At 43.8% G+C, this 20,576-nt stretch overlaps 1 protein-coding gene and 1 long non-coding RNA gene across 3 annotated transcripts in view; one reads left to right on the plus strand and one right to left on the minus strand.

The window, feature by feature from the left end:
• Positions 1 to 20,576, minus strand: part of LMX1A (LIM homeobox transcription factor 1 alpha) — a 154,696-nt gene that overhangs the window by 73,781 nt on the left and 60,339 nt on the right. The gene's annotated exons all lie outside the window — the stretch shown is intronic.
• Positions 12,329 to 12,946, plus strand: LOC106994937 (uncharacterized). The gene is made up of 2 exons (XR_001441640.3): positions 12,329 to 12,535; positions 12,722 to 12,946. It is a non-coding gene; the product is annotated as an uncharacterized LOC106994937 (long non-coding RNA).

Below are 20,576 nucleotides of genomic sequence, written 5' to 3' on the forward strand. Positions count from 1 at the left end.
GAATCACTCTTGGGATGGGAAGGGGGCTGGTGGAGGGGAGGAGGCAGATGCAAGGGGAGAAAAAAGTATAGGGATGAAAATGTGTAGCATACAGGAAAGAAAACTGGGAGGACTGTGCTCTCATGCCTCTGGTTTCTAGAGCTTTTATGGCACTGGGGTGTGTGTGTGTGTGCGCGCGCGTGTGTGTGTGTGTGTGCGTGTCTTCCTCCCTGTGAGTTTGAACACCAGCCAACTCAGAGAATGAGAGCAGACTGGGGCTAGGCAAGGAGACGGCCACAACTGTGTTTGGGAATGTCGCTGAGTTTTCACAAAGGAAAACTGGAGTGTGAGTGATGGGACACACACATCCCAGAGGCTGGCAGGAGGAAGAGGGGGAGGGGCCCGAGATGTCATGAAGAAAGGAAAAATCAAGTGTGCCCCTTCAGAGTGCATCATCCCTGGCTACAATCCTGAGAATACATTTTCTGATTCTTCTTGCCAAACTTCAACTCCTGGATCACCGCATATTTTGGCAAAGCCTCTCTACCTTTTCCTGCTCATTGACCAATCAATTGATTGATAGAGAGGTCTTGAACGCTGAGACAAGCTCCTCCTTGTCTGATACTGACAGCCTGCTGGGATTTTAAAAACAGACCCCTGAGGATGAAGAGCTCTTTAAACATAAAAAGATTCCAGCTGAGGCAGCCGTCTCTCCACCCTCACCCTTCCTATCTTTGGCAAAGCCTGGGCAGAAACCATGTAGCTGTAGGTCCCAGACAGAATCAGTACATGCAACCCTGACGATTGATAGCAATTCCCATTTCCAGCCTCAGGAGAATGAACAGCCAGTGGCCCTACAACCGTACGCTCCAAGCCAGGGTGAACACAGTACTCAAAGATTGAGGTTAGAATCCCCCTGTCCTGACTGGGCCACTAAAGTCACATTGGACAGTGCTATACTACATGATGCAGCACTTGTAAAGAAAAGCAAAAAAAAAAAAAAAAAAAAAAAAAAAATTGTGTAAATATGGCTGATGTTAATCTTTCTTGGAAGAAGTAAACTCAGACCTGAAGAGAGGAGTTGGGGGAAAAAAGCATACACTTAGGAAGTTAAGAAGGAGGATAGCATTAGTAAGATAACGCATGCGAACACACTTTATGAGGTGCATAGGAACTCTGTACATGTAATTGGATATTGTTATCATTATTGCTGATAACTCCAACTTACAGGAGGGGAAACAGGGCTTTGAACAGTAAAGAGATACAGAGAGGTAAAGGGAGGAACTCACCTCAGCCCAAGATTTAGACTCTGAAGACTGCCATCAGCCAAATGTAAGGCATGCCACAATCGTGTCAATAACTATTAGCAGCTTCAAGAGAGGGAACAATTGAGCAGTAGAAGCGACATGCAGGGTGCAAGAGTACAACAGCTCTGGGGACTTCCATTTGACTGTTTGCCACAGGAATGGTGAGTGCCCAAGAAAAGAATTTGCATAGGTTTGTTGGTGAAAGGTGCACGTAAGGAGGGTACAGCAAGTTTACTGGGCTAGTGGGACCGCAAATGCAGGGTGAGCCAGAGTAGGAAGACACTGGCCATAGAAGGTGGGGGGTCAGAAAGGCTCTGTGGGTGGCATGTCCACTCGATGAAGTTGTCTTGGCATCGTCCCACCTCCTCACTCTCCGCCAGGGCTCACTACCAGGAGCGCCAGCTTCCAGAAGTCATCTCCGCCAAATCCCCCCCCTTGGGAAGGGGCATTCCAGGGCTGTGCAGGAATCTGGGAGACTGTTCAGGGGTCACAGAGTATTCCAATATCACTCACTGGGGCTTCCCTCATTTGACACTCTCTCTCTCCACGGGCAAATGTATGTTAGTGTCAGAGACAGATTTATCCTGAGTTGTCACTACACCATATAAATCATGGAAAGCACCTGACTGCCAGGAAAACCCAAGTCTGCCTTTGCTCTACCAGCCCTCTCTGGGCTTCAGATTCCTGGAATCCCCTGCTCTGTCAGGGCTGGCCACGGGCAGATCTGATCCTTCTGTTGAAAGTACTCCAGCCTCAACCCCTACAGCTCCACATAGCACCTAAAATGCCTGCTGCTAAAATAGCAGAGAAGGGAAGGTGGGGATCTGGTGTCATTCGGGGCAAGAAGAATGAGGCTTCTTTCATTTCGCTGGGTGACATAAATGAAGAAATAAAGTGGAGTTCTTATCTAGGGGACTGTATGGTTGAGCATCAGGGGGGTCTATGGACCCCCAGAAATTATATAGCTTTATGTGTTTTTATGTGAACTTCTGAGAATAACTATAGTTGTAACAGCCAGTACTGTGTGCTAGTTGCTATTCTAAGAGCTTAATACATATCAGCTAATTTAATCCTTGGATAGGAGATATAAATTGTTTTTAACCTCTATTTTAAAAGGAGGAAATGGAGGTACCAAGATATTAAATAACTTAGCTAATAAGTGGTAGAGCCAGCATTCAAACGCAGGCCACTTGACTCCAGAGCTCCTGCTCATAACCACCTTGACGTCCTGTCCCAGTTTACTTCATATTCTCAGAGAGGTCCATGACCTCACAAACTTGAACTGTCACGAAGACAGCTTGCTACCAACATCTAGTGCATGGCTATGACTTACTCATCTTTGTACACTGAAAGTCAAGAGCTGTGTCTGGCACATGCTCCCGTAGCTCAGCAGCTACTCCAGGAAAAAATGAAGAGCTTCCAGAATCTAAGCTCCCTCTGACAGCTTTCCTCTTTCTTTTGGAGTAACCTCTTTCTCACATTCTCTCACTACTTGGCACTGAGTACATGCTGCCAAGTTCCTAATCAAACACTGGATTTTCACTGCCACAGGTTTTTTATTTCCTTCCTGTCTGCTGCATTCTCTCTTCTCTCTTCCCCATCCACCCTCTTACCTGCAGTCTTTCTGAACCTCACTTGCTCCATAAACCCCGGGGACAGCCCACAACCACCTTCTTCAGGCCTACCTCCTAGTTTGAGTGGCAGTTGTACAGGAGGTGGCAGGACTGAAATTCAGCACACCTTCTCCTCCAGGGGACTGCAAGGCCTCAGGCACAACACAACAAAAGCCTACTTCTCACCCAGAGAAAACTCACCTGCCAGGAAGCCACTCAAAGAGGTTGACAGGGTGGAATTGGAGCATTAACCCTGCACCCAGTGCTGCTGAGGTCCCAGAAGGCTGAGAGAAGGTACAGGGAAGGACCCCGGAAGGGCCAGGGGCTGAGGGTCAGACTTGTTATACAACACCTTGAGGGAACCTCAGCCCAGGAGGGCACTAGGTAAGAGCTGCTCTGCGTCAAAGAAGGTAGGCTTCTCTCTGTTCATGGGGACATTTTCTGGAATTTTGGAGGAGTCCAAAATTTGAAGTTAAACTTCTACTGCCAGCCGTATATAGCCTGTGAGTATTCAATACATTTTCCCTCATCAATGAGTTCCAGAATAGAATTATGAGCCTTTTCACTTTGGATTGCAAACTTACAAAACCTGTCCAATAAAGTCTGACATCTGTTATCCTTTGCAGGGGCTCCTGTGGTTGTGAGAAATAAGTGGATGGAGACTTCATCCAGTGGGAAGAGGCCTTGTCCCCAATAACTGCCTCTGCGGTCAGCAAGCACAGGCCTTAAGTTTGTTTCCTGTTCCAGGTGACCTTGGAAGAAGCACCAGAGTGCCCAGTTCAGCACCCTCTTTGCAATAACGCTCAGAGTTAGGCATTTCCAGGACTGAAATTCATTGTATTAATTTTCCCTCTTACAGCCTTTTCTACCACAAGGGAACCTGAGAGAAGATCCAAGAGAGAAACTGGCATTAATTCCATCTACAATGCCATCTGCCCTCAAGAGAGAAGGCTGGTGCTAATGTTTGACTCTGTCCTCTCTGTCTGGGAAGCTCAGCTTCCTTATGCCTCAGTTTCCCCTTCAGTTAAATGGGGCTGATGCTGCCTGTCCAGAACAACATTATTCATTTGAGTATATCTAGGGCTACAGAAATGGCATAGGGCAAACTTATCCTGCTATTAGTGACTCGATAATAATAAAAATAATTTGTATTATTAGTTCCGACAAATGGCCACCATTTGGGCTTATGTGGCAGTGTCTCTCCACATCAATAAACATATCAACTGCCCCAAAGATTCTCAAGTGGGGATTTTTGGGGGAGGGCTTGAGTGAGTCGTCTACATGACCCTTTTCCATCTCGTGGTCCCCCTCTCCCTGGGGCGGGCAAGTGCTCGTTTTACTGCCTGGCAACCAGACTGGGACTAAGCTTGCTAAAATATGAGTGTTTTTTTGGCTGGAGTACCAGAGAGCCTGCAGTCCTACGGAGAGAGAAAAATTGAACACACCAGGCTGTGGCTCCAGAAAGGGGAAGAATTAGGCTTCACACCGAGCAGGCTGAACCATGGCATTCTTTAGATAATGCTTAACAAACCCCCAAACAAAGGCAGCCAACTTAGCTGCATGTTCGTAAAATGTATTCTCAGCAGATTCGGGCTTATTGAAGCACTGACTTGCTTTGCAGCCAGGGTCCCCATCCTAAGCTTCCCGTTTTTCCGTGCTGCTCCCCTTGTCTAAATTCCTACAGATTCTGCCAATCAGAATTCCTCACCTCAGGCTCAGGGAGGCTTAGCAACCAAGGTAAATGGTGGTGCTTTTAAATTTGATCCTAACCCTTAAAAACAACTGTCTCCCACCCCAAAGTACCCCACCCTGAGGAGCCATCATCTGAAGCCAGCCCTCTTCAGTGGGCTGAGGGCTGACTTCTTAAAGATGAAGGGGAGCGTTCAGGGATTCACCTCTATGTCTCACCATTGTGACACTTCACGTATTTATTCAATGTTGTATTAGACTGTTTATTTCTACAGTCCCAACAACTCAACTTGAGGAATTTTCTTTGGCTTTGCGACCATCACTGTTATTTTTTAAACAATAGTTATCTTTAGTGCTATTAGTATTCAGGCACCCATACAGAAAGCCAGCTTGATAAACTAGTGGCATGCATTTGTGGTTTAGTCTGGTTTTCTATTGCATACGGTGTAAGACTAGGTAGAAGTAGCAAACTTATGGAAGCAGACTTATATATCTGGGGCCAAACAGAAACAGTACTGAACTTTATTATTACTCAATGCAGCTTCCACTCTTTTTTACCACCCCACCCCCACTGCATGGTGTCCCAGTGATCCCTTACTCAAATTCCCCAGGATCTGTGCATTGGATGGGGCCTTTGTAACAGTCAATGGGGTCAGAAACTTAAGGTCTAGAGACCAGATTATGATCCTGATGGATACACCATTTACAAATTTATTGAGATCAACTCATTTTCTGCAGAAGGTGGCACCACCCTACCCCAGAACATAGAGAAGCAGTCTGGTGGCTGGAGTCCCACTGACACTCCTTGCTAACTCTGTGACCTCAAGCAAGATTCTGTGTTAAGAACCTTCTCCCCTATAAAATGAGAAAAACAATTCCTCTCATTCAGGAGTGAATGGGAAAAGGAGTAGAAGGCACTTTTAGTGCCTCTGAGAAAAAAAAGCAGAAATACAAGACATTAAGCTTTCTGAAAAATTTCCAGGACTATTTAGTTCTTGAATTTCCTACATGTGACCACCTTAAATCTTTGTCTCCCACTGAAAAGTATCAGCTGAGCTGGCATACCCAACTCTAAAGCACAGACCAGGGCTTCCATCGGGATTAGGAGCAAAGTCTCCTTGGACCTGTGACCTAAATGTTCTTCAGTTCAGGTCTGGTAGATTTAAGTGGTGATCACTGCAAACATGGAGGCCAGGAAACACATTGAGCATGGAGTTTAGCAATAAAGTCCAGCTCCAACCCCAGGAGACGGAAGAGACTCCAGGATTTCTCGAGGTGAAGATGAGGGAGCTTGCACTGGAGGAAAGGTTTCAGGCTGACCATAGGCAGAGAGGAAAGCAGGTTTTATGAATGATGGCTGCAACTGTATGCAGGAGATCAATGTGTGCATTTATGTGTAAACAGCGACTGTTTGCTAAAGACTGCCCACTTAGCCAACTGTACACACAGGCAATAGTGTGTTTGTGTGTGTGTGTGTGTGTGTGTGTGAAGCCACAATGCACTGTCCTTTCAAAATGAAGCTATACAGCTTAGCATATTGCTAAATGTCCAGAAAGTTACCTGTTGACTGGCCAGCAATTCTGATGACTTTTAGATTATTCATATGATTTTTCCCCAGAGATGGCAATGAGTTTTCACTGATAAATCAATTTCTTACTTAGCTCTCTTGTGATCAATGACCCCCAGTTGTGAAATGGCCAACTGTGGTTAGGAGCACAGATACCTCAGACAACAGGGAGAAGGAAATACATTGGCACGTGCCAGACCTCAGACTACAGCCTTACTACTCTGCTTCCTGTTGGGCACTGACCCCTGGGCCCCAGGCTTGTGTTTCTTCTTTCTCCACACTATCTGCCCAGGTCATCCATTCAGACTCATGGTTTCCAATACTACCTATAGCCTGATAAATCCCAAATCTCTATCTCTAGTCACTCTTCTAAATTCCAGACTCATGCTATCCAATTGCCTCTTTGACATCGCCACCTAGACATATAGTCACCCCTCAGCATTCTCAAGGGTTTGGCTCCAGAAGCCCCTCAGACACCAAAACTCTCAGGTGCTTAAGTCCCTGATATAAAATGTAGTATGTGCATGTAACCTATGCACACCCTTCTGTATACTTTAATTCTTCTCTAGGTTACTTATAATACCTAACACAACATAAATGCTGTGTCAATAGTTGTTATACAATATTGTTTTAAAATTTGTATTATTTTTATGTATTGTTATTTTCTAAAAATATTTTCAACCCATGGTTGGTTGAATCTATGGATGCAGAACCTGCGGCTCTGGAACCCTCAGATATGAAGGCCAACTTTATGACACATATATAAGCTTCACATGGCCACGCAGAACCCTTTGCTATGCCTCCATCCATGCTTCCACTCATTCACATGGCAGTTAGTAGGGTCTCCATCTACCTAGGAGTCACCTTTGGTTCCTGTCTACCCCTCACCCCACTTCTAAGTCTTCAGCCAGCCCTGTTAGGCCTCCAAATCATGTGCAGAGTTCCTGCACTTCTCACTATCTCCACTGCCACCTCCATCCCTTGCCTTCATAAACTGGCACAAGGCAGTCAGAGTAATCTTTTTAAAATGTAAATCATCAGTCCTCAGTGTAAAGCTTTCCAGTGGTTTCCTAATAGATTCAGAAAACCCAAACCTCTACTCTGACTTATAAAACATATTCCAGTTTGATTCTCACCACTGTCTTCAACCCCAAGTCCCACACACTCTTTCATTCAGCTCCAGCGCACCAATTTCTTTCCATGCCTCAACTACAGTCATAAGCTGAATAAAGACTTTGGTCAATGACAGACTGTGTAGACAATGGTGGACCCATGAAATTATTATATCGCATTTTTACTGTCCTTTTTCTATGTTTAGATATGCTTAGATACACAAATACTTGCCATAGTGTTAAAACTGCCTACAGTGTTCAGTACAGTCATATCCTGTACAGGTTTGTAACCTAGAAGCAATAGGTTCTACCATACAGCCTAAATGTGTAGTAGCAGGCTACACCATCTAGGTTTGAGTACGTACAATCTGTGATGTTCACATGACAGAATCTCCTAACAACAGATCTCTCAGAATGAATCCCAGTCATTAAGTAACACATGACTGTATGTCAAGCTCGTTTTCAACGTAAAACTTTTCACTGGTCAAATGTTCTGCCTGGAACCTCCTCCTCCTCTTCTTTCTCCTCCTCTTCCTCTTTCTCTTCTTTGTCCCCACACTCATCTTCATCCCCCATGTGAATAGCTCCTGACATTCAGTTCTTAGCTCAAAAGAGTCTTCCTTGACCACACAACTTAATGTAGCCATCTGGTCACTTTACCACATGCCCTGCATAGCATTGCTTTTCTCATTTGCTTGTTTATTCCTGGTTGTTTCCTCCAACTCCAGTGTAACTTCATAAGTAGAGAAATCATGTCTGAATGGCTAAAACAGAGCCTGGCACATGGCAGGTTCTCAAAACATTTTTCAAATGTATGGTCTTCTAACCAATCAAATATACACAAACACAAACATTTAGTTTTTAACACATTAGGTGGGTTGTCCTCATTACTCTCATTGTCCACAATATGCCATGTATCACAAGCCTATGCTTACTTTATCTCTAATGCCCCTTTGTTGCCAGGAGGCAGAAGAAAGAAATTGCTGAATACTCATGGCCTGACTGGCAGGACGTAAAGATACAAACTCATTCCCCCTCACCCCAACCTTCATCATTACAATCTATCTCTATGGTCCACTCTGAATCAGGTATTTAAGAAACAGTGTTGAGGTCAAAAGACATAAATGTGAATCCAGGCCTCGGCCCCTAATTGCACAGGGGATGCCAAACAAGCCACATCTCCTCTCTCACCTGTGCTCTTTCTTATTTGTAAAATGACTATAATATCAGCCCTGTCCACCTCACAGGGCTGTCATGAGGAACAAGTAAGTATATGAAAGCACTTTGCACATTGTAAAGTGTGAGCTGTAAATGTATGGATTATTAACAGTGTTGAGATAGGTGGAATTTTCCAAGACTGCAAAATCTACCTAATTATTGATTTCATTTGATACTACTTGATTACCTTGGCTCCATGTGTGTTTGAGGTTAGAATAGGAACTGACGAAGGACAGCTAAAGAAAAATTTTAAAGAACACATCCTAACAACAAACAGTGAATGTTCATTCTGGGAGTCAAAGCTAATATTAAGAGTGAGTGAGCAGGCAGGCTGTGGAGGTCAGAGTTAATTACAGCTAGCGGCATTTTACACCGTGCCTACCCAGACCCCCTCCGCTGGGAACAAGCACAGTCTAAATCTGAGCCAGCTGATATTAGTGAGCAGTGATTAGAATATGCCCACAGGGCCTTTTAAACTTTCCTCCTCTAGTTAAAGCATTTGTTTTCAGCAAGATTTATAGGCTCGTCTGCTGAGCGCAAGCAGGTTTGCCAACACGGAAGTCCTTCAGCTTACAAAGCATTGGCCGACCAGCACCCGCCGTAGCACCCTCGTGGGAAGAAAAGCGCCTCCGTCAGGGTGTTCTTTCCCACCAGGAAGAGCACGTGGAGAGATGGCAGGAGATTTTCGGGTTTCTGACCAGCCTGCAATAGCCACCAGAACCAAGAGCCACAGCCAGAGGAAAATCACGTATAGTTGTTGCCTTTAGGAGCCAGAGTGCTTCAGTCTCTCTATCTGTGAAATGGGTTGACCTTGCCTGGCTATGACAGATGGGAAGTGATTGGTGTTTGGAGGAATGTCAATTTATACCTTAGCCACACATCCACAGTGCTGTTCTTAAAAAGATTACATGTTTAGTTTCCCTGATTTTAAATATTAATATGCAAAAGGCATAAGGATCTCTCAGCCTGGATGCAAGGATCCAGTGAAGAAAATAAAATAATCCTCACCTCTGCTTCATAGTTTTGGCCTACAGCACACCCAGAAGGAAATCCTTAGGTGGAGAGAGTTCTGTAGGAACTCTAGACTCCACTTCCCCATCCATGCAGCTTAAGTGTGGGCCCTATGGGATGAGTTTCAGCTATAAAGTGAGACGGTTCAATCAGACTGTGTTTGAAAATCCTTCCAGTTCTAAACACAATGATTCTACATGTCTTACTGTTCCTTCCCATGATACCCACAAAATCAGAGCCCGTTCTGCAAAGTAATCAGTGACAACTCAGAGACGCTGCACACCTTTTCTGTTCTGAGAGCTGTTCTGTGTCTCTGTGTTGTCTTGCAGTAAAGTCCTCTTGTACAGAAAACAAAGAGAAGCCTTCAATCTCCAAGGTGAACGCATGCTTATGGGCTTCCTCAGGAAGATTATTACAGAGACTGAGGACCAGCTGTTCACCATCTCCACTGAGGAACAAACCAAAAGGAATGGGCTCAGCCTGATGGACTGGTGCTTAGGCTAGAAGTAGGGAAGCATTCTCAGCCAGGATGGGTTATTAAACACAGCAACGGGTTACTAAGGAAAGCGTGTAAGCTTCTTTTCCAAATGCTTTTATTGGCCCAATGGACCCCTGTCTATCTGTGGTGGCTCAGTTGTCTGGGTATGGATGTGGGGAGGAAGGACAGGGGCTATGAGACATCCTTCTTTTGCCAGCCATGTGACACTGCTCCCTGGTGTTGATCAGAGATATAGACTAGTTAATTAAGAAAATTACAGCTCCTCGTTTTAGCCAGGAAAGAAAACACAGCCCAAGGCTTATCCAGACTCACAGGCTAAAATCCAAGGAAAGGCAAGACCTCTGAGCGGCTGCTGTACAGGGGGAAGTGGAATTGGCATGAGAGCCCCTGTCCAGAGTTCAGGGGCCTGGGTTGACTCTTAACTTCCACTGCTTTCACAATCTCTGTGTGAATGAACAACCTGCTACTTAAAACCCCTCAATCTTAATCTCCTCCTCTTAAAATAGGCTCAATAATTCCAATCTTGAAGGCTTCTTGTGTCTGATAATTTATGTAAAGGCACAGAGTATGTGGGCACTCAATAAATGTCAGCTTCCTTTACTTCCTGGTAGACTCTGGATCTGTGCAGGAAGTGCCCTGATAGACTGCAGAAATCCCACTTGAAAGACAGGAGCCAGGGAAGAGACAGGATGGGTCTCACATGCCAGTTTGTTTGATGGACCATGTATTAGCCTAAATTACTCCAATTCTGACAATATCTGGACAACAAAAGACCACAGGTTTCAGAACCAGAATCTGAGGTGCTGGCACTTGGCTTTGCCTTGGGAAAGTTACTTTGGTGCTCTGTGCCTCAGTTTCCCCTGACTTGGTAAACATAAAATGAGAGCATCCAGAGTCAAAGGGAGAGTGCCCACCAAGTACCAGACACTGAACTCTGCATATTCCATTTCTGTACATTAATCCTCACAAGAATACTGTAGGGTTATTGCTATTAAGTGATTTTACAGATGAAGAAACTGAGGTTCAAAAAAGCAAATTACCTGAGATCATATAGATTATGTTTGACCAGGATTCACACCCAGCCTACTCAGCTCTGAAAACAAGCCCCTTTCCAATTTTAAAGACCTCACAGAGGTGTTCTGAGCATTTACAAGACTGTATCTGGAAATAATTAGAAAAAAGTAAATGATAATGTTACCCTATCAGTGACGTTTGGTGCTAAAAGAGAACAATTCTTGAGTACCACGGAGTCCAAGGTGAATCCAGCTTAATTCATCCATCTCTCTGCCCCCTCTCATCACCCAGTCAGATTAAAATGCAGAGAGTAAATACAATGGGAATTAATATTAATAATATGTTAATAGAAAGAATAAATCAAAAGAGTCCTCTATTATGCTTAATAGGAAACACGGGAGCTTCAAAGCAAACTGCTAATTATCTGCACTACCTTCTACCCCACTGGCTACCCAGTTGCCCCAAGTAGCAGAGAATGGGCTTCCTTCTATAAAATCCACCTGATCCGATTCAATCATCATACTCTGAAGATGGTTCGGGGGCAGAATATGACCAGTGACTTTAGAAATCCTCTTCACACATGACACAGTCCATTTCTCCAAAGGAATAAAAAAACTGAACTCTCTCTCCCTCTATTCCTGGTAGGTAAATTGGAGCTCGGACTACACCTCTCTTAAAAGAAAGAAGCCCAGATTCAAGAAGTAATTTGCCAAAAGGGAGGCGGTGACAAGACTGGGCTGGAATTGGGCCCTCAGGGTGAGTTACAACTGTGAATTCTTTTGTTCCTTTGTGTCCCAGAGCACTGGTATGCTCCAGTTATTCATCTGGGAAGGGTGAAGGTGGGTCCCTCTGCCCAGGTCTCCCAGCCGAAACATTCCAGGATTCACTCAACTCCCAGGCAACACCTCCTACAAGGGCCACACCAGCCCTGTGAGCCATGTTTAATACAGAATTTTATTGAGGAATACTCTAACTCAGCAAATTTACTTTAAAAATCTATTAGGGGAAAATTATTCATGTTCCAAGATGGATCTTGGCTTTGCTAAAAAAATAAAAAATTAAAAATTAAAAAATTAAAAACAGACTGACGTACTATATGCCTTATATTTCTCTAAAGGCTCTTTTATTTCAAAATTCTGATTTATAGACAATTTCCCAGGAATGCTGCTATTGTGTAAATCAAGGTCCACTTGTCCTGAGAGTGAGCTTCCCAGCCAGGGTGCCTTGTTTGGTTGCATAGATGTAGAGCCAGATTGCGTTATTCATTAACTTCCTGTATGAAAACCGAATAATAAAACTGAAGTGTGTTAAACAAATCCAGATGAGGGGGTTTAAATCACCTCCAAGTCACTAGGCTGAAAACCGCTGTCATTTCTCCTGGAACAAATATTCTCTACCTTGCTCTAGCACCACATTATTAAATGGAGATAACAATATTTATGCCCTTCCCAGGGGGTAACAGGGATGGACAGCTCTCCTGGGTTGGGCCTGCTTGGATGAGGAAGTGACAAGCAGTGGGGAAACAGGTAGGTGGCCCCTGGAGTCTGCTTCCAGCCCTGTGATTCCAAAACATGCACAGAGATTAGGGGCAGAAAGGTGTCTCGGGATGAGAAAGTGTGGTCTGGAAGAGGCAGGAATGTGTCTGTGACTAGCTATGGGAGTCAAACCCATCACCCCTTTGTAACAACCACTTAGCTCTTATTTCTCCCCAGGGATTTATGTGTGAGTGAACAGCAGGCAGCTGTCTCCTCGGCCACGGCTGCCACCGGGAACTACAAGGCAACGTGAAGCCTGTGCTAGAAAAACACCTCCTGGGCTGGTCCTGCAAGCAGCCAAGATGCGGTTAAAGATTCCAATTCTGATGGGATCCCATGTCTCCTAGGTTACAGCTGAGGACTGTGTTTTCCTTTATTACAACAGAAAATGTGTGTTCCCCAGGGACTGTTCAAACATCTGTATGAGGTATACCGTGTGTGTGTGCGTGTGTATGCGTGTTTGCGCGCCTGTGCTCACACACACGCTCAGGCGGCAGCTATCATAACCTGGCTCTTCAAATAACCCTCTCCAGATAGTTAAAATTCATGGTGCCTTATTGCTCTTCCAGCAGCCAGTCTGCTACAGATGTGCGGTGGTGCAGTTGCGTTTGAAGCAAACAGTCTCAGAAGTCTAATTAAAATAGAGGAAGCGATCTCCTCCTCAAATTTCCTTTAGATTTAACTCCATAAAAATCACTAGGTAATATCCAATTGGCAGAGTGAATCATCAGAGCTGGCAGCTGGGCCAAGCAGGCAGAGCAAACAGACTTCTGGCCCCCGCTGGGGGTGTCTTACAAAACACCCACACCAGAGACTCCAGCCTCCTTGCCCTGTGCCTTCATCTAATCTTTTGTGGTCACATTTATGAAGCTATGATTATATGTCCATCTGGAGTTGGGAGGGGGTAAGGGTATTGTTGATTCACCTTAAAATCCACTGACCCAAAGTCACTGAAATGTGTGCTCAAGTGCTTTTCTCTGATTATTGATAAAAAAAAAAAAAAAAAAAAAAGAGAGAGAGCAAGCGAGAGAGAGAGAGCCAGTTGCCTGGATATTCACACAAGCAAAATGGCACTGCAGATCTAGTTATCCCAAAGGGAGATCCTTCGTTTGCTGATATAAGCATTCTAGCATGTGTTTGGAATCATTTGTCACCCAAGTCTAGCCCAAGAGTCAGATGCAAAATGCCCCAGGAACTGGTTTGGGATGAGTTTAAACTCCCTCTGAAGAAATGTTGCCAAGGCTCCCCGGTCTCAAATCTTCTCCCATAATAAGTTTAAAGTAATTCAGTATGTAAAATGTTAATGTTTCCAGTGTCCAAAATCTCAGGGCTGACAATGAATTTACCTGAATAGTCATTAGGTGCACACAATCACACATCACTGCTGAGGGCAGGAACTGCCATGTAGCACAAGAGGCTCTGGATATGGAGTCAGAGGGCTGAGTCTGGGTGGAGGATTGGCTGCTCCAAGAGAGCTAATTTTTCCCAGGGCTCATTATTCATCTGGGAAACGATGGTACCCACTCTGCCTGCCTCAGACAGCTGTTGTGGGGTTAGATCTGATAGGAGTACTTTGCAAACTCTAAAGCCTCCGGTGTGCATTTAAGCTCTCAGCAGTCATACTGAGGATCAGCCAGCTTCTATGACATAGTCTGGTCTAGGCAGTTTTCAACCCTGGCTGGTGTACTTCTGAAACAATAGTGAAGCACAGGCCCATCCTTAGGGAGTCTGATTTCATTGTGCAGTTGGGCTAGTAGAAAGGAAACTGAGGTAGGTGACAGACTTGGGCCTCCCTTTCAGTAAACATACACTGCACATTTGGACCTGAGACATGAAGTCCTCAGTTTATGTATTAGTTAAATGGACATCATAATGTCTATGTCTGGCTCCCGTATTCATTTTATTGATGTTTACTGACTATCTACTATACTTATGTCTTACGGTCAGTGTAACAAATTACCTGACAATTGGTGGTTTAAAACAACAGAAATTTATTCTCTCACAGTTCTAGAGACCAGTAGTCCAAAATCCTTTTCACTAGACTGAAACAAAGGTATCAGCAGAGCCATGCTCCCTCTAGAGGCTCAAGGGAAGATTCTGTTCCTTGCTGCTTCTGGCTTCTGGCGGCTGCCAATGCCAACATTCCTTGGCTTATGGCCACATCACACCCATCTCTGCCTGTCTTCACATTGCCTTCGTGTGTGTGTGTGTGTGTGTGTGTGTGTGTGTGTGTGTGTGTGTGTGTGTATAAAATGTCTCTATTTATAAAAACCCTTACGATAGTATTTTGGGCCCACCCAGACAAACCAGGATTATGCCCTCATCTCAAGACCCTTAATTTAATCATATCTATAAGATCTTTTGGACCTGATGTCTTTGGGGGACATTTTCAGTTTACTATGCCTTTTATGGATCAGACATTGTGCTAAATGCTGATAACATAGCAGATAACAAGACCCTATTGTACTCTGAAGGAATGAAGGATTATTAAGGATCATAGATCCTTAGATTTGGAAAAGACATTAGAACTGTGATTCTCAAAGTGTAGTCTCCGGACCGCCAACATCACCGGAGAATTTGTTGGAAAGGTAAATTCTTGCCCCCTACCCACCTTCTGACTCAGAAGCTCAATGGTGGAACCCAGCAGTCTGTGTTTTAACAAGCCTTACAGGTGATTCTGATGCATGCTAATGTTTGAGAAACACTGGTCTAGTGGGAATGAAGTTTTTTATTTTAGTGTTCTTTCCCCAGCATCTCTGCTAAATTATATCCAGCTTTGGCTTAAATACTACCAATTTTGTACACCTGCCCACTGCATTGCTTACAGTTAAAATGGTTAAAAATGGTTTAAAATTACTAACATAAGATCTAAGATTATTACCATTAACCCTACAAGCACCAGACGTCACCAGTATTCTCCACCTTAGCAACAGTTTCAATTTGCACAGCCCCATGCTTGAGTAATTAAGCAGCTAATAATGAAATGCCAACTTCTGATCTATAGCACTGTCCTGGGCACAGAAAGGAATACAAAAGGATATAACACAGAGATTCTGGTTTTAAGGATGTGATGATAATGGAGAAACCCATCAAAGGCATGTGAAGTGCTGATGGAAAGTAGCAGCAGATACCTGTCCCTGGCTTAGAGATGAAGAAGAGAGTTCAAAGTCCGGGCTTGCCTCTTTCCATCTGACTGAATTTGCCATGTTCCAGCTGACTGAATTTGGGCCCATCATTTTAGAGTCAAATAAACTGGAGCATGTCTAATCATCTATGACTCTGAATACAGCCAGAAGTGCTACCAGAAAATAATGATAATGCCTAATACAGAATGACTTGGGGCAAGTACTGGTTTAAAATTTTATGATTCATTTATTCTTCATTTCAACCCTGAGAGGTTCTGGCATCATTTCCATTTTAAAGATGGGAAACTGAGGCACAGAAAAATTTTTAAATTACTTTCTTAAGATCATACAGCTAACAAGTAGCAAAGCTAGGATTTGAACCTGTACCCTTAACAATATACTATATGCCTGCTCACCATGGACTAAGGCAGGCAGGGATGCATCAGGAAGGCAGTCTAACTTACTTCTGGCTTTAAAAGAGTGCCACAGTGAACCAACTGTAAAAAGCAGAATTTGGAATCGTGTTCCAATAGGATGCTAGAGTTTTTCTTTTTTTAACAAGTGGATAAAAATGTGTGGCTACTGGGAACATGTCTTTCAAAGTAGCTCAAGACTCATAGTTACCTATTCAGATAACATTTGTTTTTATTTTTGAAGCTCTGAGAACCACACAGATAAAAGCTGGAAGCAAAGCTCAGGAAAGTGAGTCAGAAGTAGAAGGAGTTGTTATGTATCAAAAGGCAGTGAGGGAAGGAAAAGATATGAGAGACATATGAAGTGGCTATAAGGCTCATATGGAGAAGAGTGAGTGGCCTCCAACCAGGAGGGTCACCTGTGCGGCAGGATTATTCAGACTGTGGCATCAGTCTGTGCACCTATCAGCTAACAGGCCTGACTGGTTTGTACATTAAAATGCCTGAGGATGAAAATTATTTCACTTTATTTCCTCCAAGTAGACAGCATTCATTTGCTCATTCTCTGAAATTTTATGCTATATGTTGGGACTCAGAGATGAACAAGACCCAGAGAATTGAAACAGATAAACAAATACAACCCAGGGCCATAGATTTTCCACTCCAGTCTCTTGTTTTGGGCTTTACCCACTTGTCACATTCATTGTCTTCATAAAAAAACTTACTGGGGGCCAGGCACGGTAGCTCACGCCTGTAATCCAAGCACTTTGGGAGGCCAAGGCGGGTAAATCATGAGGTCAGGAGATTGAGACCATCCTGGCAAACACAGTGAAACCATGTCCCTACTAAAAATACAAAAATTAGCCGGGTGTGATGGTGCACACCTGCAATCCCAGCTACACAGGAGGCTGAGGCAGGAGAATCGCTTGAACCCAGGAGGAGGAGGTTGCAGTGAGCCAAGATTGCGCCATTGCACTCCAGCCTGGTGACAGAGAGATTCTATTAAAAAAAAAAAAAAAAAAAAAAAAAAAACACTTACTGTGTTACAGCTGTATGCAAGACACTAGACCAGATGTCCTCAGGGAAGCAAGGGCTTAATAAGACCCAGTTCACGGAGTGTTCCTTCTATTTGAGTTTTATTTTTCACAGGCCATATAGACAGTGCACAATTAACTAACATTGGACAAATGTGTAAACGTTTAAAATAGCACTTTCACAAATAATATTTGGTCCTCAAAATAACCATCTGAACCAGGTAGTAGTAACATCCCTGTGAGCAAGTCCCTACTCTTACCTCAGTTTTCTCATCTGTAGAATAGGAGAACTGGGCCACAAGATTATCAAGACGTTTTCCAGCTCTGTAAGGCTGTGATTCTCAGCATTTGAACTAAAACTCAGAGAGCAAAAGAGACCTAAGAACATTACACCTAATAATGATAGTTCATAATTGTTAAACATGTTCTGTGTTATAGTCCATTCAGGCTGATACAGCAAAATGTCATAGACCAGGCAACTTAGAAACAACAGACATTTATTTCTCACAATTCTGGAGCCTGGAAAGTCCAAGGTCAAGGCAGATTCAGTGTCTGGTCAAGGCCCATTTTCTGGACAGGGCTTTTTTGCTGTGTCTACACAGAATGGAAAGGATGACCAACCTCCCTCAGGCCTCTTTTATAAGGGCTCTAATCCCATTCAAGAGGGCTGAGGCCTCATGGTGTAATCACCTCCCAAAGCCTCCACCTCCTAATATCATCATGTTGGAGGTTAGGATTTCAACATGTGAATTTGGGAGGACATAAACATTCAGGCCATAGCATTCCATATGCTGGATATTAAGGAGAGTGCCATACATTAATTTTCTCACTTATCTTCATTATAGCCCTATGGAAGAGATGGGCACTATCGTCAGGTCCCTGTTCTACACATGAGGGAACTGAAACACAGAGCGCTTACACACCTTGTGCAAGGTAACACAGCTGATCAGTAGGGACTAAGGTGGAACCAAAACCGCGTCTGACCCTAGCAACTGCATTTCTAACCACCACACTGTCTGGTCAGCCCTGCATGGGAAGTGACCACGCCGACCTGGGACACAAACCTAGATACTGCAGTTACAAGCCCAGGCTCCTTCAGCTGAACCACTCACGCACAGTATTTTCAAGTGGCTGTGACTCCAGCGGTTGCACTAACTCAACCATGCTTGATGGTAAATTATAAGCAAAGTGCCAGAACAGCCAGTAATAGGTTGATAATAAATTCCAAAAGAGGTCATGCCCAGAGTGAGCCATAGTTGGACAGTTGGGCCAGGACACAGAGAAACAAGAACACTTAGCTCCTGCTGGTGGCGGTATAAATCGCCCTAGCCCCTCTGGGATGACAATCCGGCAAAATCATCAGAAACCTCAAAAACATACAAATCATTTAAACCTGGCAATTTCTCTTCTAAGAATGGAGGTTAAACAATTATTGCCTAAGTTTGTTTATTTTTGACCCTTTAGCAGTTAAGCCTTTGAGTATCTGATAAAAGCCATGGTCCGTCTCCTTATAAAAATCACATGCGGGCCGGGCATGGTGGCTCACGCCTGTAATCCCAGCACTTTGGGAGGCCAAGGCAGGCGGATCACTTGAGGTCAGGAATTCGAGAACAGCCTGGCCAACATGGTGAAACCCCATCTCTACTAAAAATACAAAAATTAGCCGGATGTGGTGGCACATGCTTGTAATCCCAGCTACATAGGAGGCTGAGGCAGGAGAATCCCTTGAACCCGGGAGGCGGAGGTTGCAGTGAGCTGAGATCATGCCAGTGCACACCAGCCTGAGTGACAGAGCAAGACTCCATCTCAAAAGAAAAAAAAATCACACGCACATAACATTTGCATGCAAATATATAGGATGCATCAGTGTTGCTCGGAAGCTCATCTGTAAGTTTCAGCTATAAATACCTAAAAAGAAATCATTGATGTTCAATACCTGTATAATATGGTATAAGACTTCAATTTAATATTATGCAGGGTTTAAACTGATGTTGGAAATGTGAAAGAACTTTTAATGACATGGGAAAGTGTTCACGGTAATTGTTAAATGAAGAAGCAGATTATAAAATAAGATGTATAAGATAATCCCCATTAATATATATGGGCAGGAAAAAAGAAAAAAAATCATGGGAGGCTAAGTACCAAAACATTAACAGTGATTATTTATAGACTGTAAGATGACAAGTAATTTTTGTTTGTTCTTTATTATTTTTTCGTAAGTTCCAAATTTGCTGTAATAAATAGGTAGCCCTATTATAATCAGATATAAATATTTTTTAAAGAGAAATGACCTAATGACATCACTTTGACAAACTTGAAGATTCATTTTTTCCCAACTCCCAGATGTAAGATCCCAGCCTTCCCAAGGAAAGGGTATCTGTGCCAAAGCCACCTAACAGAAATCAAAGTGCATGATCAGTGGATGCTGGTACATTCCACGTACTTGTGTGTAGAAGTGGAGATACTTTTCTCCCCTTTTAGGAGATAGGGTGAAACAATAGGTATTAAACCCATCAGCAGAAAGGTGAGATTGTCCCTGCTGTTTAAGGAGAGGATTCTCCCAAGTGCCAGGTCTCAGTCATATGCCCAGGAGAAAACGACCTCCCAGAGGCAGACAGGAAAAGAACCAGGATAAACATAAAGTTCATGTTGCTGTTAGAAGCAAATTGAACAGATGGGCCTGGAATCTGCACACCAGGTCTGGGGTGCCATCCCGGACGACAGGAGGGGATGTTGCATATTTATTCTTCTCTCGCTCTAGATATTTCTTTGGCCAGAAAAGGTTTGTTGGAAACAGTTGTAACCTTTAGAGAACTGATTAAAGATCTGGTTTAGCAATCCCGCTCAAAACATATACATAAATAGAAACTGATGCACCAATCAAACTAGCTATATTTCCCAACATATCTCCCCTCCTTTGTCTGTCACGCTCTGTCCATCCCTACATTTCAAAAGACATGATGAAACACTGAGCACCAAACATACATGTTTCTCAAAGTACGAGTCTCAGATACAGCAAAATCTTCCTACAAAAGAAGGGCCCAGCTTGAGTTTGAACAACAAAGAGAAATTAATCCATTGAGGAAAAGTGAGAAGGGTGTTTCAACCAGGGGGAGCACACATGCAAGGCACAGAGACACATATTACAGTGTGAAGAGTGAGGCAGGGAATGGCAGGGGAGCAGGCCCCACAGGGCACGCTACAGTGAACCTTCTCAAAGGAGAGGCACCATCATACCCTGCAAAGTGTTTTGTGTGCCCAATTGCATGTGGCTCAATGGAGAAGGGCCTGCTCTTAGAAAGTCAGTTAATGTATCACGTTGACTATGTAACCTTTTTCAATGTCCCCATTCAGAATTAACTGCTCCTTCCCCTTGCTCCCTCAGACACTCTCTTCATACCTCTAGTGCAGTATAAATAGCAGATGCCTGGGCCCCACCCAAGGTTCCTATATCAGACCT

The sequence above is a fragment of the Macaca mulatta genome, chromosome 1 (assembly GCF_049350105.2).
Source record: "Macaca mulatta isolate MMU2019108-1 chromosome 1, T2T-MMU8v2.0, whole genome shotgun sequence".
NCBI classification, from domain to species: Eukaryota; Metazoa; Chordata; class Mammalia; order Primates; family Cercopithecidae; genus Macaca; species Macaca mulatta.